This window comes from Molothrus aeneus, chromosome 1 (genome assembly GCF_037042795.1).
Source record: "Molothrus aeneus isolate 106 chromosome 1, BPBGC_Maene_1.0, whole genome shotgun sequence".
NCBI lineage: Eukaryota > Metazoa > Chordata > Aves > Passeriformes > Icteridae > Molothrus > Molothrus aeneus.
Window position 1 is genome coordinate 141,516,480 of NC_089646.1, and position 26,722 is coordinate 141,543,201.

The following is a 26,722-nucleotide window of genomic DNA, read 5'->3' on the forward strand; positions in this document are numbered from 1 at the left end:
GTATCGATTATGTGGGAAAACACAGTGATAATTAACACTCCATTAACGTAGAAACTCACTCAGTCCTATGAAACAACTGGAAGAAGGAGGGGTTCTCAGCAGAAACAACTTTCAGTTCTTGGTATCATAACATGAACTAAACCAGTGGCTGGCAGCAGAGGAATTCCAGATGTATCTTCTGCCTGTGAGCTATGTTTCCAAGGAGAAAGCATGTATTTCAGTCTTGGGCAAATTCCTCATTTCAGCACTTTCAGGCTGAGAACTGGACTGTGCTTTAGAAGATGCTACAAATCATAATTCCTTTTCTGTTTCTGGCAATGTAGTCATGTCGAGCTAAAAATGATTGTACAGATTTATGAAAAGTGGTTTCTCAAGTCTAGTCTTTGAAGTGATATCATGGCATCTAAGTGGTCCATGGGGTACTGGGAGTTCATTGGGACTTGCAGGTCTCTAGCATTTTTAGCAGAAACCAGCTGTTGATTAGCTGTAACGGTGTTTGCCTGTTTCCTCAGGGGTGATACACAGGGTTGGAAGTGTTACTTGAAGTTTTCATGTGTGTTTAGATTGGTGGCTACTCCAGTCAGTAGCTGCTTTGGGTCACAGTAAATTCTGACACAGGAAAATATTATCTAGGCCTAAAATAAAGAGACAAAAGGGCAAAACCAATTCATGGGCAGAAATAGGGGAACAGGTCAGCCAGCCAAATAAAATGGCTCCTGGTTGAGTCTGATAAGGCTGTCCTGGGACATCTGCTAAACCTGGCCTTTTCAGAAGAGTTTAATCTCTTTTGAGATGTGTTAGTTCCACATTTTTTCCAGTGATGCTGTTTATGCATTGTGCTTGCCTGGGCTTAAGGACTCTAAATTGGCCTTTTGACTTCCCTGCTTGTATAGCTGTGTCTTTCTGCACTGACCTGATGTGGTGGAGCCCACAACAGCGCTAATCTAGAGTTTGTGTATCAATGAAAACTGTCCTGTTGGGGGGTTTAAAAACCATTTATTTCATGGCATCAGCATCTTGGCTCTTACTTGACAGCATCTGATGGTCCCCACCCGCAGTGCCCTGAGCAGCTCTGTGTTGCAAGGCACAAAGGCTGGATTTTGTATTATGACACAGGCTGTACTGTATATTGGGAAGTTATCTCGCATCCCATCCCGCCTCCTGCTGAAAATAGCTCGGGGTTAAGCCGTGCCTACACTACAGACTCCTGCCAGCAGAGCTGTCCTGGCTAAGCCCAGAGAGGTGGGATTCCTGAGTGAGGCAGGCGTGCCTGTGCTGGGGAAGCTGCCCTCTGCAGCCCGCAGGGACTCGTGCTGGGCTCCTGCACAGCCGGGCTCTGCACCACTGCCCTGCCCATTGCACAGCCTTTGGGGTCACACAGGGGCTCTTCTGCTGCTGCAGCACTTCTGAGAAATCAGTTCCTGTAAATTCCTAAGGGTGTTCAAGTAAAACAGAGGTGAGAGATGCATTTGAATGTTCCATGTTCTCTCTTACCTTCCTTCTTTGCAGGGTGGTTCCAGTGTTGCTGCTGTGCTCTGGAGCAGGGTACAGTGGCTGTTATTCCAGCTATGTGCCATCTAGTGCTGAATAGTGTTGCGAGATCCAAAAATAAAAGGTGGAAAAATATGCAGATAGAGGAAACAAGGCACAACTTTACCTCTTGGGCAGAGCAATTCCCTTCCCGCTTCCTAGCACCCTTTTTCAAGACCCCTTGAGTTTTGAAAGATGGATACTGTTGTATTTTTACTACCTACTGTGTCTTTCCACACCAACTTTTAATCCTTGGCTCCCTTCAAGAGATTATTTTGTTAGACTGCTAGTACAGGTCCTTTGGTGAAATACTGCTCTTCTCTTCCTCCCCAGCATTTTAGAGTTACACATTTCTTTGCTCAAGAAGAACAGGGTTATTCGGGTCTTCAGGGTTATTCCAAGCCTCACTGGAGAAGCAGATGAGAGAGTGGTTTATTGGTGCTTATTTGATCTCATATTTTTAAAATACAAGCACCTTGTATCCTCTTGGGTATTTACCATACCAGTATTTGTGATATGGAAAAGTTTTGTTAAAAGAATTAAGTGAAGAAGCTCTGGAGAGTAAAAATGGTTTACACAAGGTGAGGCAGGGAATTAAAATCTCTCCCACAGCCTGGCTGGAGTTATATCCTCCTGTCCTCTCCTTTTCCTCTGGTGCACCCATGTCCCTTGGTAATGAGTTGCTGCCTGAGTGGCTCAGCTTCTCAGTATAGTATAGGACCACTGATTTCCAAACAATTCCCTAAGGATGTGCCAGCTGGGGCCGCATCAGACCTGCAAGTCTCTTATTTATCTGTTTGCTTGTATGTTGCAAGTCACTTACTGCTTTTGGCAAAACTAGTGCAATCATTCAATCTGTTGAAATTGTCTGATTAAGTCATCAGATAAGAAAAAGTCTACTGAGATGTGATTATCAACAAGAAATCATCAAGATGTCAAACTTGGCCTCTTTTAGGTGTTCGGGCTCTTACTTGGAACCAGTATGTGGTAAGGCTGTGGTTTTGGCTTGGCTTTCTCCCAAAATAAGTATGGGGAGTGTCTCATCCTTTGTAACAGTCTTGACCCCTCCTCCCCCTTCAGTGAAACTTGCCACTTTTTCTTCTTGAAAAGGGGACCCAGAAAATGATTTTGCTGGAGCAGGTACTCCATTAAAGATGCAGATGTGCTATGGAGAAGCAGAGCTTGCAATGTTAAATGCTCTCCAGCAAGTTTCATATACATACACACACACACACATATATATATATATATGTACATATATATATGTGTGTGTGCACCAGTTCTCCTAATAGCCATGGAAAGCAGGGATGCCCAATGTCCAGGAGCATAAAGCTCTCACATTTGGCCTGTTCCAACAGATAACAGGAGGTGCAACCTCAGTATCATTTCCTTAATTACATCAGCGTTTCTTGTTCCCCTCTTCCACACACTCCCTGCAGCCACGAAATCACAGTTACTGTAGGAATTCACACTGGTGTCCCAATGTTCAAAACCAGCACTTGCTATTTCTATATGTTTCTTGGAGGTTTTTTAGGTGTTTTGGAAGTAAGATGCTGAAGACAAATAAGCACATGTATAAGCAAAGCATTTGAATGACTGTGCAGTCGTTGTAACTGATATCAGGACAAAGGAATGCAAACTGGCCAGTCTGTGGCTTCATGCCTTTAGCTTCTGTCCCTCTGTTTTGTTTTTCATTTTGAGCACAGGAAGGGGCCAGTATATGACCATATGCTTACAAAATGCTGGTTACACATCTTCCAAACACTGTTGTCATAGTAATGCTATGACATGTATATGTCACATTTTGTCACGCTGTGAATGTACCTTTGTAACTCCAAACCTTACTGTGTTTCCTTCTCCTTCTTTATCACCAGTAATAACAATTGTTTCCAAGGAACTTGTTGCATCTGTTCCAAATAAATTGGAAATGTGATTTCATTTCTGTCAGTGCCAGTGGGAATTTCATACCCTGGGAAATGTGTGAGGGTATTGCAGGCAAAATGTTAAGCATGTACTTAAACTTCATTTATGTTGATCAGGTTAAGTCTGCTTTAAAACCTTAGGAGCTATTGCCTCTTTCCAAGCATTGTCTTTCTGGGTGGTTCTGAATGAAGGAGAATTGCTCTTCCCTTGCAAGGCCCTAACGATGGAATTGAACCTGGAGGGAAGAAATAGCAGAAGTTGCTGCTGATACTGCTGTGAAGATTACCTTGGTCATACCTTTTCATTTTCCAAAGATAAGATTCTTTCAGTATGATCTAAAGATTCCTTCAATTTTCAAATGTTGGGAGTGGGTGTTTTTTCTCTTGTGATTTGTTTTCCTTTATTTTTCTTGTCTTGTAATCATCTTTGGAAGTTAAACAAGGTTTTGAAGTTAACACTACTTTGAGGCAGTGATATCTAGGCCAGAGAGGTTCACACCTCAGTGGTGTGAGTGAGTTCTTGTGATTTTTGTGAAGGGGAAGTCTTGTGATGAGAATGTGGAGGAGCACAGCCAAGGTCCAGATTTGATCTCTGTGGCTTTTCCCCTGGGAGCCCTTGGCAAATGAGAGATGAATGCAGGCTCCATATAACCATCTTTAAAATAGATATCCCTTGGGGAGAGTATGGATTAATTAACATTTCAGAGATGCTTTGAGTTTCTTTGGTAGGTGTTGCAGAAAGGGTTTTTTCTTGCTAGACACAAGCTGTCTAAAGTACAAATTACAAGGATGTTGGTTTACCTCCTCAGTGCTCTTTTTTCAAATTGAAGACTATTTAACTTCTTTCGTATGCCTCAGTATGGTGTTTTACTGCCAATTTAAGCCAAATAAAATATACAGTGTTTGGACCAAGATTGGATTTCATACCTTCACATCATGAGAGCTCATGCTGATAATTTGCCAGTAGCCTCAGGTCTTTGATAGTAATTTGTCAGATGCTATGCTGAACCTGATTTGCATCTGTATTTACATAAATGCTTTAATTAAAATTATATGCGCCAACCTGAGATAGACAAACAGCACTGCCTGTTACTTGTTTACATTCCCTGACAATAAAACCCTGCCCTGGCTGCTTCTTGCTGCTTGTGTGACTTGACAAGGCTATTTGAGGTGGGGACTAGAAACTTGACAAGTCTCTAGTTAAACTCTGCTTTAAACTGAGGAGTGACAGGAATCTTTCAGGACAAAATTCTGCCTTTATTTTAGCAGCAGAGAAGATCCGAGCAATTTGATTCAAGGGTTCAAATTCAAGCTGTATCCAATCCTGAAGTTCTAGCTTTAGGGTAGTTTTGTGCAGTCAGAATTTATATTTCCTTGCACACAATGTCTGCTTTGTCACATATCCAAAATGTGAAACTCCAGTGAGAACAGTAGAAAATCTTTTTAAATACAGCTTCCATGAAGAATAAAATTTTTGAGCGCTGTTCATCTTTCAACAGAGCACTACAGAGCTTCCTGAAGGGCAGAGTGCTCTAAGGGATTTTGAGGTACCAGGTGGGGCCCTGGTTGTTTCAGTGGAACATGTGAGAGCATATGCCTGAGTTTGGATGAAGGCAGTGAAGACTCTGGGTATGTTTTTTGCTTAGACCACACATTTCATCTGGAAAACACAGCCATATAAATAGAGATTAAATCCAAACAGTGCAGTTTGCCTTGGGACAGTGGAGGATGTTCCAGCTGAGGAAGCTGTGCTGCTTCACAGTTATTCAGAAGTTGTCATAATGTTGCAAAGGACAAATGGGAAAGTTATGACTGATTCCACAGATTGCTGTGAAGATCCATGAAGTACAGGCTAAAGAGAGCTGTGACTACCTTGCCTGGATTTGGAGAGTTGCTGAGCTTTGTTTAAAGGTGTTTACTTAATTTGCTTTATAGGAGATCCTTTAGAACCAATCTTTCCTTCACTGAGAAGTTGTGTATATGCAGAGGATTGGAGTAAAATACATTTTAATTGTAATTAATACATAATTAAAGGTCCTTTTCAACCCAAACTATTCTATGATTCTGTATAAATTTGAGCATTACTAGTAGGTTTCTCTGGTGACCTCTGACTATATTTTGAATCTCATTTGAGAGAGTCCATTTAGGTTCAGCATATTTGTACATTAACATTCATCCATTAACCTGTGTGCCTGATAGCTCTGTTCAAGATGCTAAACTGTCCCCTGTGGGACAGGTGGCCAAAAGCTCTTTATTGAAGTCCACCGTGAAAGAGCAGAGGAACAAAAGCATCTGCATTTGTGGCAAAGTGCCCTAAATGTTTAAATGAGGAGGTGTTAGTAAGCTGAGCTGGCTGGATTGCATGGTTGAGGTTGTGGGGTGAGTGTCAGTGCAGGGTGATGGTGTTGAGGGAAGCTGGAGCCCACCCCCTCCCATGGGCATTGCAGTGCCACAGCCTGAGCCTGGCACAGAATGGCAGCCAGCAGTGATGGCCAGGGTGACACCTGCCAGGGCAGCTTCTGCCACAGCTGGGGTCTGCACTTTGCACTGCTGGGGTGTGCTGGGCTCAGTCAAAGCCAAATTTGCAACCTTGCCTGAATTTAAACTGACATAAATAAATCCAAACTATTAGTATTGCTTTGCTTCATCCATAGTGACAGGATGACAACACCATATGAAATTCATTTTGGCCTGGGGGTGCTCTGATACGTGAGAGGAAGGTGGGGAAGGCAGTGGAAGGGCAGGAGCCCTTGTTCCCCCTGTTGTGAGAGAGGGGGGATGTTGCTGGCTACTCAGTCTGGCTTTCATCCATCCCTGAGGGGAGCGCAGGGCCCGGCAGCGCTCGGCTCCTCTCCGCTAATGAAGCCTCTGCAGTGTGAGGCAAGCACATGAATGAGAGGGCCTGGGGTGTGACACACAGGGGGAAACCTTTCCCCCAGGGAAAGGGGCCTGTTGGAAGGGATATTTGTTTTAAAGTCTGCTCTGCAGCTGATTCCTCTGACATTTTGGAGATCCATTGGCCAGCTGCCCCGGCTCAGCCCTCCGCTTTCCCCTCAGATGTCTGCACTGCATCTCCCAGCAAGGGATGAAGCAGGATGGAGGCTGGTTGTCAGGAACCCTGGAAAAGTGTGGATTACAACCCAACTTTAACACTGAAGCAGCTGCTGGTTTGAATTGGACTGGCATCCCAGGTGTGGATACCTCTGCTCGTGCCCACTTTGGTACCTCAGGCTTTCCCAAGAGGAGCTTTAGGTGTGTTGTGAGGTGGGAGAGCAAGGGAGGGGGTCCAGCAAGCAGTCCTGCATTTGGAGAAGGTTTCTTTCATAAATTGTCCTGTCTGATTTTAAAAGCCTGCACTAATGCTGCAGGTCTGGTGAGTGCTGCAAGCCAGCCTTTAATCAGCCTGTGCGTATTTTAAGAATTGTGCTGACTGTTGCTGCCTCAGAGATACCTGGAGATTTGGTGGAGAGAAGCCTGTCCTAGTTTCTCAGGGTAGCCAGCAAGGCGTGCTCATTTCCCAATTTAACGTGAGCCTCCTCAGTCTTATTTTTCAAAGCATTTTCTTTGAAGGATTGCAAAGCTCCAAGCAACCAGTTAATGCATGGGGGAAGAGAGAAGACATAGTGTAACAGAGCAATAATTCCTGCAATTAGAACTATATTAATAACTGCACTTGGGCTATGGATGGAGTATAGCAGGGCCATCCTTGGGCAAAGGCACCTCCAGCCCTGCTGCAGAGAGGGCAGCTCACTTGTCTGCAGCTCTTTGGTTGTTGATGTGCAGTGCTGGAGGCAGCATCCAGCAGCCCATGCAGGACTGGCAAGATTCCTAATGAGGACAAGGCTTAATGGGGTAAAATCATGGCAAGAAAGTGTTGGGGTTTTAATAATTTGTGTGTCAGTTAGGCTGGGGGTTTTTATGGGTCACACTTGTGGGTGTGATGGAAATGATTACTCATCTTTCCATCTGAGCTCTCCAGACTGGGAAAAGTGAGTATAAAAAAGTTGATGTATCTGTTCAGACAATCCTCTGGACCTTGAGCATGCCAGACAAGAGTCCCAGAGCCAGGGAATAAATGCTTATCTTAGTCAGACCCCTCTTGAGCTCTGACTTGAAAGTGTACAGGCTCTCTTCACATGTGCCCAGATCCCTGTGAAACAAGGTTTTGTCAAAGCAGGCACCCAAATTTCAGCAGAAGCACATTTGATAATCAGGCTCTTGGACAGTGTGGTGGAGTTCCCAGCATCACACCACCATGAAAATATGCAAAAAGTATCTCTCAGAAGTAAAAGCATTCCATTCTGGAAAAGCACTTGAGAGACAGTTCATTAGCTCTTTATTTTCACCAACCTAATTGAAATTCCCCACTACTTTATTTATTATATTCTGCTGTCATCTGAAATTGTAAGCAAATTTTCTGAGTTGTCCATACTAGGAACTGTCACCTATTAGTAGGAGTCCTCTGGGAAGGGTCCTTCCTCCATCTACCATGTGTGTGTACAGATGAAGTTGGTACAGATCTTCAGGGTGTGTGCAATAAGTTCATCTCCTCCTAATACAGAATATCACCCGAGGCCAGTTCTTACTTATTATTTCTATTTCAGAGCACCTCAAGACACACATTGGTTGATGAAACAACATAAAGCAAAGCTGGAGGCTGAGCCAAATGGTTCATAACCATGGAGGAAAACTTGGCAGAGGAGCAGAGAAAGGAAGGGAGGAATTAATGCTAAAACATGTGTCTGAGTGGTTTTGATGTGTTTGTTTCATGTTAGCTTTCTTAGATGTTGTCAGCTGTTGCTAAGTTTTGTACACCTAACAGCAAAGATGGTATTAATGGTAATAATGAAAATAGACCCAGTATGGGAAGAGGGCATTTACTGAATTTAGAAGTCGATCCAGGTCCCTTTCACTGTTAGATGGATTTTATTATTAAAAAATCTACCTTTTTGATTTGGAGTCACCCAACAAAACCAGTCCTTGGCTGAGATGGATGTTTGACTTGAGTTCTGATGTTCTCTTTTTCTTCTTTTTAAACTAAAAAAACCCTTAACTTTAAAAAAATGATACAGTATTTGCAGAATCAATAGAAAAGCTGACCCAGATAAAAGTGTGCAAAAATTGGTTTCATGCCCTAGAACTTTTCCTGCATGCTTTTTGATGCAATGTATCTGATCCTTCAAAAAGGAGGTAACATACAGTGATCTCAGTACCTTTGAAGAATTGTTCTGGAAGAATAACAAGGAGTACTGGAGAAGGGGGAGTGCACTTGTCTGGTTTTCTCCCCCTCATTAAATATATCATGAGACAGAAGAAATTTAATGTCATGTTGCTGGTTATGTGGAAGGATAAGATACATTTTGTATTAAATCTGATTTTGTCTGATTTTTAAAAGATGAAAGTGCATTTTTCCTGAACAGTCTTCACAGCAGGATGTGAATTGCACTTTATCTCCTTGGTTCAAACCTGCTTCTGCTGGAGTGAGTGGGGAAGTTGTATCCAAGTAGTAGCAGGGTTCCCTCTCAGAAATGTGAATATATCCTCTATCCTGAGTGGGGTAGAAAGCTGTAAAAAATATCTGGTGCTCCAGATGTATTCCAGTAGAATCAGAGAATGGTTTGGGTTGGAAGGGACTTGTCTCATTCCAGCTCCCCTGCCATGGGCAGGGTCAGCTCCCAGTAGAGCAGGCTGCCCTGTGCAGCCTGACCTTGAACGCTTCCCAGGACAGGGCAACCACAGCAACCTGTGACAGTGTCTCACCACCCTCACAGTAAAGAATTTCTTCATTATATCTAACCTAAACCTATTCTCCTTCAATTTGAACCCGTTATCCCTTGTCATGGCACTGTATGCCCTTGTAAATATTCTTGACCCATCTTTCCTGTAAGTTCTCTTCAGGTACTGGAAGGCTGCAATTAGGTCACCCTGAAGCCTTCTCTTCTCCAGGCTGAACAATCCCAATTCACTCATCCTTTCCTCATAGGGGAGGTGCTCCATCCTTCTAATCATCTTTGTGACATCCTCTGGACTTGCTCCAACAAGCTAATGTCCTTCTTGTGTTGAGGGCCCCAGAGCTGGACACAGCCCTGCAGGTGGGGTCTCACCAGAGCAGAGCAGAGTGGCAGAATCCCTTCCCTCAACCTGCTGCCCATGAGGTTTTGATGCAACCCAGGGTATTTGTCTTTCTGGGCTACATTGCTGGGTCATGCCCAGCACCCCCAGGTCTCAGCACAGCTGCTCTGGGTCTGTTCCTCCCCAGCCTGGATTGATACCAGGGGTCACCCTGACCCAGGTGCAGCATCTTGCACTTGGTCTGGTTAAACCTCGTGAGATTCCTATGGGCCCAGTCCTCAAACAAAGGCATATCTAGACCTTCATTTTACTCCAATGGAGCACAGATCTGGAGGAATCACACGTTCAGTGAACCTCTGTTGCTTTGGTTTCCAAAAACATCCCAGGCTGTTCAGGGCTGTGTACCCAGACACATAACAAATTAATGTTCAATACAGACATCAGAGCAATGAAGGTGATAAATTGATAGGATAAATTTGTGGGACAGCAAGACTGACAGGCTGTAGGAGACTTTCATTCTATCCCTTTGTATTCTTGGCCTTAAAAGTTAAAGTCTAGCTGGAGGGGAAGGATGGGCCCAGAGTTACTGATTCTTAACAGAATAAGCAGACACATTGCCCAGGCTGTGTTGCCTATCCCCAGGATAGGGAGAAAAGGCCACAAAAGCAGCTGCTTTGTGGGGATTTCCACAATCCTTCCCAGTCCTTGGGATCAGTCACTTTTTTTAATGTGTCAGTGTATGCAGACTTTTCCCTTGTGGCTCTATTTACTGGAGCATGGGGATACTGAAGAGACAGGGCTGGGGCTGGGCAGCTGGGAGAAGTGCAGCAGGCAGGAACATGCCCTGCGAGATGCTCCCATCAAACAGGACCTCCAGGAGTTTGCAGTGAGGAGAGCAGCTGAAGCTCAGGACCTAGCAGGAACCTCTATTCCTAGAAGGAATATAAGGGACCCTGGGCAGCCTTTCCTATGGTCTGTTTGTGGCTCTGTGATTACTTGTAGCTGACCCAGGTACCTCTCACTGAACTTTCCAGGCAGAGGGACCCGGATGCTCTTACTGAGAAGAAGATACTCAATAACACCTAACAGTGCTGGTCTTCATGAGCAAATGAAGCACAAACACAATTATTTGAGAGGAGCAAAGTGATATTTTGCTTTATGTTTATATCCTGTGCTCATTTAGTTTCTTGCACCACTTTTGCACCAATGAGTGCTATGTTTGGCAGGAATTTGCAAATACATCGGTGCTTTACAGCCAAAAGTAGGAATGGTCTAAACAGCTGGAAAAAGGGAAACCCCTTCCTCTTGCATTTATTTTTATGGCAACAAAATCTAGTCACTGTCTGGTCTTGATCAGTCTTGGTTTTTCCCCTTTTTTTTTTCTTTTCAGCTTGAGGGTTGAGGGAAACAAAAGAGGGAATGAATAAAGAGCAAGGGAAAAGACTGATTGCTGCTGGGCTCTGTCATGTGGTGAGGAAATCAGGCTGAAACTGGAGAGACCAGGCCAGACCTAACAGTCATACTGGGAGGCCTTGAATTGTGTCACTCTGACAGTGGATCTGAGCAGTGACAATAGCTGGTGATGTTTCTGGCTGCAGTCTAGCATTAGCCATATGTGAAGTTGTGCTGATGTTTTGCTGCTCACAACGCTTTCCCCACCTGCCTGCTCTTCCAGGCAGCCTCAGATGATGACCCCTGTCTTTCCCAAAGTGGCACATCCATTTAGATCATGGGAACTGATGTGGGGTAGCATGTTTTTCTGTTGTGTTCGCTTCAGTTCTCTCTTTGGTTTTTCCTGCTCTGAACACTGCTGTTGTTATGAGCTTGGGTATTTGGTGGGTAGTGGAAGGAGTCTGTGATTTTTGGCTCTGTCCCCAGGGTACAACTTACACCATGTATCTCCATCAAATGGAAATATCTCCATGTATGGCACCTGGATGGATCTGAACACAGGGACTGCAACATTGCAGGCATGGGGAAGAGTGGCTGGAAGGTTGCCCAGAGGAAAAGGACCTGGGGGTGCAGGCTGACAGTGGCTGAACATGAGCCAGTGTGTTCCCAGGTGGCCAAAAAGGCCAATGGCATCCTGGCCTGGATCAGATAGTGTGGCCAGCAGGACCAGGGCAGGGATTGTCCCCCTGTACTCAGCACTGGTGAGGCCACACCTCGAGTGCTGTGTCCAGTTCTGAGCCCCTCAGCTTGAAGAAAGACATTGAGGGTGCTGGAGATTGTCCAGAGAAGGACAGTGGAGCTGGGGAAGGGGCTGGAGCCCAAGTCAGGTGAGGAGCAGCTGAGGGAGCTGGGGGTGTTTAGCCTGGAGAAAGGAGGCTCAGGGAGACCTTGTCACTGCCTACAACTCCCTGAAAGGAGGCTGCAGCCAGCTGGGGTTGGTCTCTTCTCCCAGGTAACAGTGACAGGATGAGAGGAAGTGGCCGCAAGCTGCACTTGAGGGGAGATTTAGATTGGATATTAAAAAACAGTTTTTCACAGAAAGGGTGGTCAGGCACTGAAAGAGGCTATCCAGGGAAGTCACCATGCCTGGAGGTATTTAAAAGACATGTAGATGGGTACTTAGGGACGTGGTTTAGTGGTTGACTTGGCATAAAGGTTCTTTCCAACATAAACGATTCTGTGACTATATAAAGGGACATCCCATGGTGTTGAAAATTAATTAGCAGGTTAACAGTCCACAGCTTGGTTGTTTAAAAATAAAAAGTTATTGCTGTACATATGTTGGGCAGAAAAAGTGTCCAACAACAGTCCAGCAACCACTGTGTTGGAAAACAGTTCTCAGTCATGGCCCTGGCAGAGGAGGGGTCTGACAACTGATTTCCAACATTCCAACACCTTCATTACTATGGGCATGCAGGTAACTAACCAGGGGGTGACAGTCTGAAATGCAAGGGTTAAGAGGAATAATGTGAAATAGTTTAGCCTTACTAAAAGCCAAATAAACCAATAATGAACTTTTTCATAGCCAGAACCCTACAGGACATCACTTTCTCTCTCTGGCTGAATTTTCTTATGCAATCAAACATTCTTCTCCTTGCTCTAAACCCCTTGCTGCCAATTTAAAATAGTATGAGACTGAAATTTCTCACCCTTCAAGAAAACACTTTGATTTGTTGAAGGAAGTTAGGAACAGTTAAGGAGATAGGAAAGAAAGCCCTTCTTTCTTTCTACCTTTCTCTGTGCTGACATCTGCAACTGGGGGATGTGTTTTAAAGCAAATATAATCAGCTTTGAGCAGTGCTTTCCCATTCTCTTTCATTCTGGTTCAGGGCCTGGTTCCCCATGAACCAGACTTAGCATTGGAAAGGGAGTTGCAGAAAGGCTGTAGGAGCTCGGGAGGAAATGTGTGGTCACCTGCCCATGCTGGGGCTGTGGGGTTAATGTTGTTGTTCATGTGCAAATTTTTCAAGAGGGCACTGAGATGAGAAGTGGCAGGATGACTGTCTGTCTGTCCATTCAGTGCCAGGGAAGCCAGGCCAGGACCCTTGCCAGCCCCTGTCTCACCTTGTAGCAAGGCCAGCTGCAGCTGGTGCCAGCAGGCACAGCGCTTCCCACCAGCTTCAGCAGAACTGTGCATGGCACAGCCTGGCCCCGAGCAGCCTGGATCCCAGGGACTGGGCAGTCCCCTGGGGGGGCAGTCAGGCAAAGGTGGCCTCCGTGGCTGCCCAGGCTGCCTGGCTCAGCCATCTGCTTCTCCCTAGAGGAATGTGAGATCAGTTTCAACCTGGCAGAGAAGAACATGTTTTCTGAAATCTACTAAATCTCTCAGAGAGAGGGGAGGAATAGTTTTTGGGACAGTGCTGCACAGTGAAAATGTGCCTAAAACTATGAAATTTTCCCTTTTTTTTTTTTTTAAGACAGCTAATTTGGTTTTTGATCTTATTTACTCTTTATTTTGCTGTTGTTTTCTCTTTGTTTATTTTTATGCTTTGTAATCTTTTCAAAAGCAGCTAGTAATATCAGAAGGCATTACAAAGAGGGGTTTGGTCTGTTCCTGTAGCTTATAGAAATTCACCTGGAGGAACCTAAGGCTGGAGAACTGCAGCATGGTGCAGCCTTGGATTGACTAACTGGGACAGCTTCTGCTCACAGATCCCTGAAAATTGTGCAGCGTGGATAAGGACTTTGTGTGAGTGGTCATCACACCAATGAGGTGGAGAAGATGACTCCTGGGAGGGGCCTCCTGCTCTGTGTTTTCCAGGTCAGCTCTGGTGGTTTTCCAGGGAAGCTCAGGGGCTGCCAGCAGCAGCTGCTGTGGGGTGGAAATACCCCTCTCTTCTTAAACTTTATTCAAAAGGCTGGAGAAGGACAGCTGAGTGCCAAGTGGGACAGGAACAAGACCTCTGGGGATGGAGTGCTGTGGGAGATACCTGTGGTTTGTCCAAGCATCACTGTCTGCACTGTGTGTGCACTTACTCAGAGACCTCAGAGCACTTTGGGGGTTTTTAGTGGTTTTTTCACTGCATATTTAAAGTTTTGATGTAGACTTTTAGTTGTATTTTGTCTGTTGTAGGGATGGGGCAGGGATGGGTTTAGTTTAGTAGCTTTAGGAAAAGGTGTTGAAGGCAAGGAGGCTCATGAGCATGTTAGTCCATGGTGCTGCACTCTGCCAGGTTTGGTGAATGCTTAACAAGGACTGAACCAGCAGCCAGGAGCTGTTGGGGCTCTTGGGATCTGCTGGGATAACTGTGATTTTCAGTGTGTGGAGAGAGATGACTTTCAAGAACATTTGTATCTGCTAATCATGCTGTAATAACAGTCTGCAGTCAAGAGGCTGCAAACCCCCCATTTCCAGCACAGCTGTGCATGCTTAATTCCATAGCAGCATTGCTAGTCTGCTGTTAGGAGTAATTCACATTGCTAAGGTGGTAATTTTGATCATGGTGTTTTTTAGGGAAATAGAGGTGTAAGCTACACTGAAAAGTTAATAAATGCCTAGTATGATACAAACACCAGGGAGTGAGGAGCAGGGACATGGTGGGTGGCTCCCAGTGCCCCACCCTGCATCCTGGGAATGCATCCTTGCTGTATTCCTGCCTTGCTGAGCCAGCAGCAAAGGAAAGCAGCATCCTGGGCACTTAGCTTAGTGAAGGAGGTTTTTCCTGACCTATTGCCTGTACCACCAGTTTGGGGCTTTGGGGCAGTCAGGGCATTTGATGGATCAGCAGTGCTGTGGGGGGAACACCTGAGCTGCTGGAGCTGTGGAGAGTTGGCACGACCTGTTCCATGGGGATGCTTTGGGCTGACCCCAGGATTTAAACCACCCAATTGCATCTTCAGGAACAGAAATCGAGAGGAATGTGGGGTTTATTTTCCTTCATCTCAAGAACAGCTTGGGAAAGCAGGTGCTTTCAGGGCTTCCAATTCAGTTTCTCTCTGTAAAATACGCTTTTGCAAAATTGATAGTTTCTGTAGGTTGAGAGAGTCTCAAAGGAACTTTTCTGTCAAGCATCTAAAAAGTACCATTATTTCTCTTCCCTGTCTAACAGCAGCTCAAGATTTGCCTTTTAGCTCTCTGAAGATATCTCGACAATCTCTTTTTTTGTAAAAAACTCCATGGTGAATAAAGCAAAATAATCCCATTTTCAGGCAGTTTGTGCTGTAGTGTTTGGGTTGCAGAAACCATGTGGAGTGCTGCTGTTTATAAAGTATGTAAAAGCTGTTTTGTTTATTTTCTTTTGTTTTGCCATGAGATGTTTTTTTGGAAAGAGTCTAGAATGATGAAGCAGCTGGTGGCTGAGTCTCCTGCTCAGTGTGCAGAGAATGAAGATTGGCTGGGGTAGCTGGAGTTACTCACTGCATGCTGTGGGCCACGTAAACACCCAAACAGGCAATTCCTGTCAACCAGGAGTGTGTGTGGTAACTCAGAAAGCACCATTGACTGTTCTGTACATGTACTCACCATGACAGCACATGGGAGCCAGCAGATACAGATCTCCCCAGCTCTTGTCCATTGCTCTGTGGGTGTTGGTGTGGCACAGCTCACGTGGGTGAAATGGTGATGGCTGTATGAATGCCTCCTGTGCAGAGGGGAGGTCTGGTCTGAATTTGCCTGATCCCAGCATTGTGATGCATTCCAGCAAAGTGGTGTTTTCATGGCAAGGAAAGCTGCTTCTCCTGCCTTGTGCTGCCTTGGAGTAAGCATGTCCCCAAGGCAGGCTGCTCAAGAGCTGCCCACAGCAGGGATGCTCAAGACAAGCAAACTCAGGCAAGAGTTTTCAATAGTAATTACCTACCTGTTGAAAAAGTTGGTGTTTGTATATCAAACAAGTTTGTGACTCCTTCATTTCACTGTTGCCTAACTCCAAACATTCAAAAGCAGTAGCAGATCTCCCAGAAGTGTGAAATAGTTAGATCTGAAATATGTATGTGTGCGTGTGTATATATATACACACACATATTACCAACTTGTTTCTGGGCTGTTATATTAAACCAAAATCATATTCTCATAGCCACGAGGGACAGAAACTTTTTGTATACTTTCTGAAGAGGATTGTGCAGGATGATTACAACAGCAAGGGATTGGATGAAGATTTCTTTCTGCTTTATGCTTCCAAAAGTGGAGAAGATCCTTGCAGAAGCTTCACCAGCTGGGTCTTTAGGAGAAGTACCAAAAATTGTGAGGGTCAGTATACAGTCCCAACAAGCAACAGCACCATACACAGACATATTTATCTTACTTAACATTCTAGGCAGAGGTTTGAGATCGGGGAAGGACAGGGCTGTGTTGGACTGTAGGTGATTTCCTTGTTCTTTAGAAGTGTTTTATTCACAGGTTTAGATTTAGTTCTGTTGGGAAGCTGTAGGGTCACTTTTGTGTGTTGGACAGAGCACTGAAAAAGCAGAATTTCAGATAGCAGTTTTAGTAAAATACGACTGGACGAAACCCATTAAATACAGAAACATCTTCATCGTAAGCCTACCATATGAGAATGGAGAATTTGACCCAAAAGAGGGAGGAAGAGCAGCAGAAGGTGGCCTGCTGGGTCCCAAAGTGTTGGAGGTATAAATAGCTGCACAAAATCTGCAGCTATCCCATGTGTTTTATTTCTCTTTTACAATTCAGTGAAACTAGCAGTTTTTGCCTTACTCCTAGATGGAGCGAAGCGGGAAGCAGTTTCCCTTTTATCTGTGAATAAACATGCAGCTTTTTCTAGCCTAAGCTCCTAAAATATGGTTATGGTTGTGTAATAGCTTCTGGCTTCCCAGCTCCTCCAGTAGCCAGCATGCTCTTTCAGGAAATCAAGTCATATCTTCCTTTGAAAAGATCCAAAAAAATACCAACCTAACCTGCTGGGAAGCAGCAAAAGACTCCAGGTGGTTTCTTTTGGGTTTGTCAGCCGACCTTCCTCGGGCCAGATAACAGGAGGCTGGAGTTTCAAACCCAAATATTTCAGCTTGAGCTGAAAGTGCAGCTTGTGCTCACAGTCCTACTGAGGCAATCAATAAGCTTCTGCCTCTTTTCCTGGGGGGCTTGTGAGGTGGTTTTCTGTTTGTATTTCTTTTACTCAGAGCAGTCCCTTGGCTGTTTATTATCTCTTTAACCATTCTTGCAGACCTGCAGGCACTGTGTTTCTTAGGTGTGTGTACAGCCACTGCCAAAGGGGAATATTTTTCTATTCAGTTCTGCTCTTGCAGCTGCTGAAGCGAAACCTTCCTCTCCTGTTTTCTTAGGAGGAAAAAAAATAAAGCAAAAATGAGGAAAGCCTACTTTAGCTTTGGGAGACAGCAGGTGAGTCCCTTTAAGGAGGAGAAGGACGATTTTGATGGCATTTTGTAGAAGTTCCCAGTAGCCAAAGAGTTTGTTTGGAGCATGGCAGCTGCAGCAGATGTTTTGTGGGTATTTCCAGTGCAAACCACAGTGGTGGTATCTCAGGATATCAGTGTGAGCACTCTCCACTGTCTGCTTGGCCTAAGAAATGTGGATTTTTTTTCTCCTGACAGGCTCCCAAGGTTCATTATGTTACTGTAAAGGGGCTGGAGGACCAAATCTTTCAAATTGCTTGTCAGTGGTGGTCAGTGGAAAAGGGAATTGCTGGAATTCCTGCTGGCATTCCTGGTGCTGGTGAAAAAATTAAATTACCAGTTGTAAAGGAGAAGGGATGGCTGCTATTCTCTTTTCTTTTTCTCCCTGACTTACATGTTTTTTTCTACTTTTGTAGGTATCAGACGTACTGTTCATCTTCAGAGGGATTCCCAGGATGTAAGAAATCAAGTGCTGTGAGTGAGTAGGTTTTTCTTTCCATTTTCCTTTACATGAGAAATCCAAGCTTGCCCAAAGAGAAGGAGAATCTTCTCATTTTTTTTTCTTTTAAAGACATTTCAAGAAATGTTTACAGCAAGCAAATCCAGTCTTTTGGAACTAGTTGAGTGCCTTTGGCACCTCTTTGCAGCCCACAAAATAAAGTCAGCATTGCATTACCACATAGGCTGAATAATTATCTCACTACAGATATAAACCACATGAATGCATTTAATTCAGAATATGGTTAGCAGAATGGACCATTAGCACCATCTGAAGCTTGTTTGTTGTTTTCAAGCTTTACCAGCTATGGAAAGACAGAATCTTGCTGAAGAGTTGAGGCATTCCTTGGGAAGTAAGCTTGCATCATTTGCAATGGAAAAAGAGCACAGATTGGCTATGATGTTGTTTTTGTGTGTATGGACAGCACCACAGCCTTGTCATCAAAACAGGAAACTATCCAATATTTGGGTGTTCCCTGATGTGATAAAATAGCTTTGAAGGAAGTTTTATATCACAAGAGGCACCTGCACACTTGCTTCAAAGCACCTTAGCCAGGAGCTTCTATATATATTTTAAAAAAAACCAATTGAAAATGTATATTTGAAGAGCAGCTGCCCTACAACCTTTCCCTATGCATTGCTGGAGGGTGTGGGCTGGGATTTCCAGCAGCTGTGGCTACTCTGCAGCTCTCCAGGTGGGCCAGCCAGTGCTGTTCTAAAGGAACCTCAGGAAAGCCTGGTTGGAGCTTTTGGCTGTGTGCCTGGCACAGTGTGGGCTCCTGAGGCAGCTGCTCTGAGGTTTGATAACAGGGCTCAAATTTGGATGCTGTTGTTCTGGACTTCTTTGCTTTCTGTAAGTAAATTTTATTAGTAGAGGGTAGAATAAGGATTTTTTTGGGGTTTTTTTTGAGGCTTTTATAATCAGCTCAACTCCTGTTTTTACCCTGTTCTGTGGTGATGGCAATCTGTGGTTACTTGGACATCAGCAGAGTTTTGTTTCTATTTTAATTTCAGTGGCTTAAGCCTGTTTTCTGTTACAACAACAAAAATCTATTTGGGCTAGAGCAGAATAAAACCCCAAATTGAAATCAGTTTGAAAAAGAAAGGGCTAGTTTTGTTAAAGGAGAAAAACTGAGTCCATCTCTGTTTGGTAAAGATGTGGTGAAAATTCCCTAATAAACACCTATCAAGCATTCAGAAACTGGTAAGCAAAAAAATTTAATCCTTCTTTCAGCCCTTTATCAAGGTTACTGGCAATGAGTGCAGTAACTGGAGAAAAAGGGGATGTGAAATGATGACAGTGTTTTGTATTGATCTCCCTCAGTAAGGTCCACGGTTCATATTCTTTCTTTGAATCACACATGTTTTCTTCTAACTCCTTGGTGTTTAGACTGCCACACAAGACCTGCTAATTGAGCTGTGGGGCTTATTTTTTGTGAGTCACTTACAAAGCATTGCACAGGGTGGGCTCTGGCCTCTGTTTCTTTACAGCTGTGTTGGCTTCATAGTGATGAATAGATACTAATTTAAGTGAAAAAAAAAAATCAGCAGAAGTGTGCTTTGTATATATCCAAAGTATCTCCACAGCTTAGAAAAGCCCTTTGCTCATCTCAGAACCAAAGCTCAATTGTTTTTCTGTTAGGTAGGGAGTGTTGAAATCTGGGAATCATTTTCTCAGTTCCTTATGAATCTTCATCCCAATGCACCCCTGTGGTGGTTGGTTCCACAAAGGGGTTGAGCATGGGGACCTGCTCCTCAGAGAAGGACTTGCTGGTGCCACATAGATGTTGTCTGTGTCATTAAATCAAAGTAAAACAGCAGTGCTGATACAGGCATGTAATCCACAGGTGCCTCTGATACATTATAGCTGTGTTAAGAGGATGAGAGATAAAGCCAAGAGTGGCCGCCTTGGAAGCTCCCCAGGCAGCTGGTGTAGGATCTCAGATGGCTGTGAAATTACTGCAGCAAGACCCAGTCACAGCTCAGCAGTGAAAGGAGACTGGAAGTTCCCATTTGCCTGTCTTCTCTTGTGGCTGCATGACAGGAGCTGGGGAGCATGAGGTGGCTGCAGTGGGACAGTGCTGACTGAGAAACTTCCCTCCTGCTCAGAAGCTCAGGAAAACCCAGGGCTAGAAGAATTTGGCTCTTCTGTGTCTGCTCTCTCTATCCTCTTGCAGTATTGCCCTGCAAAATCTTTCAGTTGTTCTATGAGAGAACTGATGGAGAGAAGGAAAAAGAGGCTTTCTTGTCATTTCCCTTTCTCTGTTTGACTGCCAGCAGCTGGAGCTGAATCTTGCCAGTAGCTGCTCCCAGAGGTGCCTGTGTCCGGTGAGGGGTGGCAGTGTGGGTGTCAACAGGGGCTTGGGGTGGCTCTGACTGACATCCTTGCAGAGGGGCCTTGACCAAGAGATGTGTTATGAGCTGTTAGGTAAGGTTTGGGAAGCTCCTGACACTTCCAGTGTGCCTGGGGACAGTTAGGAGCAAGCTGTGAGTGGTGGTTGCTTCACCCATGAGGCTTTAATTCACCATCCCTTTGTAAGGCAGCATCTCTGTCCTGCTGTTTAAAAGCAATACCCACTTTATTATGGGCAGAATTCAGCTGATGAACTTTTGTTCTCTGCAGAGATGGCAGAGCCATCTCTTGGTGGGGAACCAAGCCCTGGGAGGATGCAGGGGAGGGTCCCTCCAGGCTGTAGGTGCTTGGGGAGAAGCATCCTCAGGTGGTTCTGTGGCTGCTCTCCCTCCCCAGGATGGCCTGTGTCAGGACAGGTTGGTGAGATCCTGCAGATCACAGGATGCCCAGGGCAGGCTGCAGTGTTGGACTACAAAGGCACAGCAGGTCTGGTGGGGGAGCAGGAGGACAGAGAAAGTGTCCTTTGGGCAGTAGTAGCTTGGAATAATTAACTCACTTAATGTCAAGGCTTCTGGATGTATGACTTCAAAAAAATATACTTGTTGCTGTAAACTGTTCTCTTATCAGATGAGATTTAGATGAATTTGGGGTTATTTTTGTTTCTTGGAGCTTGAGCAGTGAATTTGGAAGCATTTTCTGCAGATAAAATTACAACAGTATGTAAGGGATGCCAGAACTGTGTACAGAAACTGCTTTGCCAAATGCAACAGTGGTGCTACCTCCTTGCTCTTACACGGGGCAAGAGATGGGGCTGTAGGTGTAGCAGCCCTGAAATTGTCACTTGTACTTGTCACCAGCAAAGCCACCTCTCCAGACAGTGCACTCCTCACAAAACCAACGCTCATTCTCCCACCAGTGCTTGATCAGGCGACTGTCTGGAAATTTTGGACAGATTGTTTTATTTTTTAAAAGGAGAGGAATACTGTTGTAACTGAAGGAGGAAGATGTGGAGGAGAAGTTGGTTGGAGAGCAGGAGAAATTTAGTCAGGGGAGATGAGGCTCAGCCAAAAGCCTCCATTACAGCTCCAAGATGAGAAGGGGTGAGAGGATTTCATTCATGTAACTGCAAATCTGCAGTTCTATCACAGCCCAGGGCAGGTTTTCCCCAGAGCTGAGTGCTGCCTGGGCTTTGGTAAGGATGGGATTGCTTCTCCCTGGCTCTCCAGCAGCCCCAGTGTGGTGGTCCTTTGGGATCTTGCTCTATTCTTCTTATTTTTGATACTGTCTCTTCTTCCTTTTCTTTTCCATTAAGTATGATGTCACAAATGACATCAGTCCAATAACTGCTTGTGGTTGTCATAGCCACAGTCTGTGACATCCAAACAAAGCAGCAGGAAACCAAAGCTGGCATACAGATGCTGTAATATTCATTACATTCCTTTTGGCTAATAACTGCGTGGTTAGATATTTCTCTTCCATTGGAAAGAAAGGAGGAAGGGGGCTTAAAAGCAAAAAATTGAGTCACTGAGGAGGAGGAAAGTGGTTTCCAACTCCATCTGACTAGTGTACCTGCACTTCTCCATCCCAGTACTCTTCCCCTGAGGTAATATTGCTCTGGCCTCAACTGCTCAACTCCCTTTGCAGTTGTTCCCATCCCTTCAGACCATGTGGTGATGCTCCTATGGACAAGGCACTGGGGGACACTGCCCTGCTCTAACACAAGCTGTGTCCTGGGGCAAAGCCTCCCAAAGGCTGGCAGCAAGGGCCAGCAGCAGCCAGGTCGGGCAGCTTTACCTGCTGGGTGGCTGAGGCTGCCATTGTTGTGCTGCATGGATAGAGAATAGAAGGGTTTTTTCATCTTTTGGGGGCATTAGATGTGAGGGGGGAGTGGTTGTTTGCTGTTCTTTGTTTTGTTTTGTTTCTTGAATCTGTGAAATAAGCTTTTCTGGTTGAGCAGCAGAGCTTGTTTGTCCCTGCAAGATTTAATCACCTCCTCAGTTTTGCACAGTTGGCCTAATAGTAGGAAGGTGCTTGCTACAAAAAATAATTCAAATAATGTTTAAAAACTTTAAATAAATTAGAGAAATAGATGTGGTATGAGCGCTGCATTTGCAAGACAAGCACTGGAGGTAGGTGGTTGGGGCTTGCTGGGAAGGAGCCACCTCAGCCCCTCACTGCTGCAGGCCCGTGGGGGCCACTGTCTGTGTGACCCTCACCAGAGCTTCCCCTTGCCCAGTGCCACCCCCTCTGTGCCCCACAGGGACATACTGACCCTGGGGACTCCAGCATGGCTTCCCCAGAATGTTTGGGCATGTGATTGCTGGGCTGAGCCCAGGTAACTCCCCAGGTCTGTGCTGGGAGCAGGCAGCAAACACAGAGCAGAGTCCAGCTCTGCATTCAGGCACTCGGTGCCGTGGCTCCTGCTGGTGCTTGCAGGGAGGTGCTCATTATATAATAGCTGCTGGTTGATTAATATGCTGTGAGTCAGAAGCACCAGGGTATTTTAGCTTTCTCTAGTTGCTATGGAAACGTTATTTTAACAAATAGCTTTTTAATATTTAATTAAAACAGCTTTTGGCAAGCTGGAGTAAGAACTATTACAGTTACTACTACAAAGGGTTAGCAGTGAAGTCTATTCCAGAGCCATGGGTTTTTTTGGTTGAGCCTGTGTCATGTGTCCCCCACCCTGATCTGTCAGCTTCAGAAAATTAAAAAATAAAAACACCCAAGTAAAAAATCACTAATTTATTGGTTGTGAGAGATGTATTCTTGTTCCTAAGACACAAAGCAAATGTAATGCAAATCTGCAGTTACTCTTCACAATTGAAGGTTGTCACTTCTTTCAATGTGCAGTGCCAAGGCAGCCCTGTAAGGACAAAGCAGTGTGATAGCATTTATTAATCACTGCTGTATCACTGGTGTTCCTTCTTCTACCTCTGCCTCCCCAATGAGCTCATTCCTGTTTTGTTTGCTTCGTGTTCCCTCTGTGTCAGGTTGGATGCTTTTCCTTGCCAGCTTGTGGAGGAGGCTGGTGCTGTGTCCGGATCAGGCTCTGGACAGATTCCTAGTCTTTTTTTAGGTGAGCTCCTCTGCTCCCTGATACCAAATGATTCTTCAGCGGAGACAAATGAACAGAGAACTCAGTCTCCAGAGAAAAATAAATATTTAACAGCTCTTTGTAAATAACCTTTATTTATAGAACAGTTGCAGGTTCTATCATACTTGGTAAATGAGGATGCTTTTTATGCAAGAATTCTGCCTTGAGGGACTCAGTGGATGCTTAATGTCGTCTGTGATATAATAATGAAATAAATGTGTTGCTCTCATGGGATTCCCTTCCAGCCCCTATTTCCTGTGAAATAGGAATTAACTTCAGTATTGCACACTTTGTCTCTATTCACATCACATTCCTTAATATTGTACTGAAACCTTATTTGGAAGGTAACACCTTTATTTCCTGAGGGCAAGGGCAGGGTGTTGAGGGTTGTGACTTGTGCAGGTGGGTCTGAGGCTGTTTGTACCTCCATCATGTACCATATGTGGTGGCTGGCCCAGACCCAGGGATCCATGAGCTCAGCCTCTCACTCTGAGATTCTGGGATGCTGCTGTTACCCCATTTTATAAATGAGTGAAAGTAAACCTGGAGAGATGGATTAGGATGTGTTTTACCCCAGCTGCCTATAAGCTAAGTGTTTATTCTATAGTAGCTGTCTAACCACTTCCAGCATCAGTTGGAAGACTGCACCATTTGCAGAGATGTTTCACCCTGCTTTTGGACAGATGTTTGAGGCAGATCACAAGCATAGCCCTCAGAATTGTCTGTCTCTCCCATTTGACTCTGAGCCATAAACTAGATGGGGGAAAAGTGGACAGGGGGAATGCCACCCTGACCAAAGATGACCTGTACAATTTCTGTAGTGGTCCATAACAGTGTTCCAGGCTGCAGAAGGTCCTTGCTCGTCACACTGCTCTGGTCACACAGTGTCAGGTGGCCCTTCCAAAGCAGCACAGCAAATCTCTGCTACACATTGCTCACAGCTGGGCATCTGGGATTTAACAGCTCAGGATATACAAAACCAGTCCCCAGGCATGTAAACTAAGGTGCTAAAGATTTGTCTAAACTGTTCCAGCAAGCCAGGAACAGAATTAAGGCTTTCCTTCCTGTTTACACTGGAGGTGTGTTGTCATGACCAAAACTAGAGTGATAATATTATTGCTGCAGTAATACAGCAAGTACTATGGGTGTGTTAGGCAGTTCTTTAAAAAATCCTTCTGAGTTGCATCCCATACTTCTTGCTAAGTTCTTGCATGTCTTTTTGAATCCCTCTCCTAACTGATGGCAACCTCATCTAATCCAAAGGTGATCCCAGGATATGGCAGGAGCTGTGATGGAGGCAGGGTCTCTGGTGGATGGTGACAGCCACAGAGCAGCACATGCTTGCAGCCACCTGTTTCAGCTGCTGCTTCCTGAGAGGTCTGGGAAGAAATCCTTTTTGTTTTCTACCACCAAGCACCTGACGCTGCAAAACCCAAATTTTCATGTTTTCATAGCAAGTGTGGGTCTCCATTGGGCTTGCAGTGGGATGGTGGGAGCTCCTGCCATGCTGGAGGGGCCGCATGGGTGGGGACAGGCAGTGGCTGTTGTGGGGGAAGCTGACAAGCAGATGGATGAAACTGGCATTACCAGGGGAGTGGAGGAGGTGAATACTGCTCTGTTAGCAGATGTGATCAGGCTACCTCAGGGGGACAGGGGGGCTGAGAGCTTTGAACCAAATGCCCTGACCAAAGGGAACTTGTGGAGCTGTTCCTTGGGAGGAGGTGGGAAGGGTTTGGTTGAAGGTGACTGGCAAGGGTAGAGGTCTGAGCAGTGATGCTTATAAATGTCAAAAGGCAGTGGGGTGAGTAGCTGAAATAGGAGTTGTTGCAAGAAGGTACAAAAATAACATTTCTACCTGAAATTTTCATCAAATGGCCCAATTTTGCAAAGGATACAGAGACAAGTGCTGCAGAATAGCAATCCTGCTTGGGCTACATGCTAAGAGAAATGGCCCCAGGTTATGTGTGGCTGATAGTGAAAATACTGACAGGGCAGCAGATGGGGGAGCCAGGAAGGTCAGGCCAGCTCTGCTGTCCCTGTCCCTGAGCAGAGGGGAGCTGTGGGCTGTTGGGGAGGGATGGCTCTGCCAGGAGTCTGTGTGGTGGAGCAGGACTGGTGCTGAGAGATTTGGGGGAGTCCTTGGTGGATAATGCTCTCAAGTGCTGGGATGGGTGGCAGGTCTGGAAAGCTGTTCCCCAGGAGGGGAAAAAAGTAGAAGGTGGGAGCCTGTATTTCTGTCTGGGTAGATGTGCAAAGGAGTTGGATTGGAAAAGCTGAAATGTGATTTATGAGGGGAAATAAATGCTCTACAGTGAACACAGACTGCTGTGAGAGAGTTTACCTGTCAGGTCCTCAGCTCAGCATCATCTACTCAGCCTCCCTGTATAGGTGCAATGTGCTATACAGATTTTCAATTTACAGTAATTTGGGACTTGCATGTAGTCTGGAGAGGTGTGACAGGCACTAAGGCATGTCTGACTTTCCCTCCCTTGAGGATAAAGGTGAATCCAAGGTGGCAGAAAGCCCTGTGTGGGAGCAGGGGGCACATCTTGCCCAAGTGAGTGCTCATAGATACTGCAGTAACAAGGACTCCACCAAAATGAAGCCCAAGGCTTGTGGGGTTTTTGTTTTGGGTTTGTTTTTTTTTTTTTTTTTTTGTGATTTGGGATCCATGTACACACTTTGCATTGCAAGTCTGTGGTCTGTCACAAATCCCCATCTAACCAAGCCTGGGATCTTCTCCCCTCACTTGAACCCTCATCCCCTCCCCTTAAAGCTAAACCAGGCTTTGCTAGCTTTCCTCTTCACTGCTCCCAGTGGATTTCAAAGGTGCACTGCTGTTTCCATGTCTGCCTGATAAGCAAGAATATCAAGGGATAGAATAGAGTTCAGTGAATTGAAAGGAGAGAGATTGGAAGTGACAAAAATTGCAATGAACTTTCCTGGAGCTTTCCATCTCCACCTGTTCCAGACATTTCCTTCTTTTTGCTACCATCAGTAGTTTTTGGTAGTGTTGTTTTCTTAGTGGCTGCTCACTCATGGAGATGTTTCTTGGAAATCAGGAGCCCAAGGTCTTGATAGCAGGAGCACTTGGACCTGTGAGTCTGCTGTGGTTTGGAGAATGTGCTCCTGTCTCCTAACACAGCAAATACAGTGGGGGTATCACATCACCAACAGTTTCACAGAAACAACTGTGATGTTTATATGGGTAATTTGTGCTTAGTCCCAATTTCCCTGTTAGTGGCATCAGGCTGGAGCATCCCATAGGCACTGAGCACAGTGGTGGTCTCTGAGCTGACTCAGTTTTCATTGTCGGCATTAGTTATGACTCAGGTATAAACAATCTGGAACGTTTCCTGTCTGCATTCTCCAAGTACCCTCTTCCTTGCATGCCTCAAACCAGATATCTGTGTTTGCCACGCTCTGAAACCCAGCCAGGCTTGCAGCAGATGAATCAAACCCTGCTGTGCTTGGGGCAGCTGCATTTCAGAT

At 45.1% G+C, this 26,722-nt stretch overlaps 1 protein-coding gene across 8 annotated transcripts in view; it reads left to right on the top strand.

The window, feature by feature from the left end:
• The window catches only part of ZHX2 (zinc fingers and homeoboxes 2), a 74,600-nt gene that overhangs the window by 14,230 nt on the left and 33,648 nt on the right, over positions 1-26,722 (top strand). For 5 of the 8 annotated variants that reach the window (XM_066566008.1, XM_066566030.1, XM_066565978.1 and 2 more), the window contains exon 2: positions 17,699-17,760. The gene's annotated coding sequence lies outside the window, so the exon portion shown is untranslated. Of the gene's footprint in view, positions 1-13,718; positions 13,738-17,698; positions 17,765-26,722 lie in introns of those variants that run through there. The other 3 variants (XM_066565992.1, XM_066566022.1, XM_066566014.1) reach the window with 3 other exon arrangements.